This window comes from Papaver somniferum, unplaced genomic scaffold, assembly GCF_003573695.1.
Source record: "Papaver somniferum cultivar HN1 unplaced genomic scaffold, ASM357369v1 unplaced-scaffold_13149, whole genome shotgun sequence".
NCBI classification, from domain to species: domain Eukaryota; kingdom Viridiplantae; phylum Streptophyta; class Magnoliopsida; order Ranunculales; family Papaveraceae; genus Papaver; species Papaver somniferum.
Window position 1 is genome coordinate 1 of NW_020622325.1, and position 847 is coordinate 847.

Below are 847 nucleotides of genomic sequence, written 5' to 3' on the forward strand. Positions count from 1 at the left end.
TTACACCAAGTCCAGATAGAAAGTAATCTAAATGCGCTTGATTCAGGTTTTCTGCAATCCATCCGTGTATTGACCTGCTGCACTGGTTGCCTTCTGAATGACGGATATATGGAAATTGAGGAAATGTCCTATGCCAAACTGGACTTCAAAACAAAAATACAGACAAAATACAGCTTGCTACTAGACCACTAGCATCCATAAAACAGCATCATAAATCTATAATAGAACTAGATTCCTAAGACTTAGTTTTCTTAAATATTTAGATATAGACCTCTTTCTTGACCTCTTTCTTTGGATAGACCTTATACGACAAGTTTACACACTCATCTGGAGTCAAATCTGAAAAATAGGTTAATCCAAGAATGCAGGAAGACTTGGTTTGGTTATGTTTATGGACACGCCGGGCGGTTTTCTTGAAGATTTCAAATCTCTCTTTGAAAGCTTTTCTATCATCCACATCGAAATGGTGTTCATTAATTGATAACCACCTCAAAAACAGAGCGAGGAGCTTATCCTCAGAATTGATGATATCATCAGTTACCTTCACAGCTTCACGTTCCCTTGCAATTTTCAGTGCCATTTTTTGATTACAACCAGGGTATCCTGAGCTGCACATGAACATAACATTTAGTAATGAGACAACAAACAAGGTACTAATAATTCGTCGCAATACAAACCAAACACAAACCTGAATATTGTGGCCACACTCCCCAATCTCCAACTCAATGGTATAGCAGCAGTCCAAGCCTTTGCACCAGTTGCAGGCAGCTGCAAAGTGAAAGGGAATTACTATTGCATCTGACGATATCAGAAAGGCAAATCCATCCAATGGAAGTTCACTAACCAA

General features: G+C 38.7%; 1 long non-coding RNA gene across 1 annotated transcript; it reads right to left on the reverse strand.

Annotated features, from left to right (window-relative positions):
* Positions 1-110: 110 nt before the first annotated feature.
* On the reverse strand, positions 111-841 carry LOC113332596. Its single transcript, XR_003351608.1, has 2 exons — positions 689-841; positions 111-608 (listed from the first exon to the last, which is right to left on the reverse strand). It is a non-coding gene; the product is annotated as an uncharacterized LOC113332596 (long non-coding RNA).
* Positions 842-847: the final 6 nt, after the last annotated feature.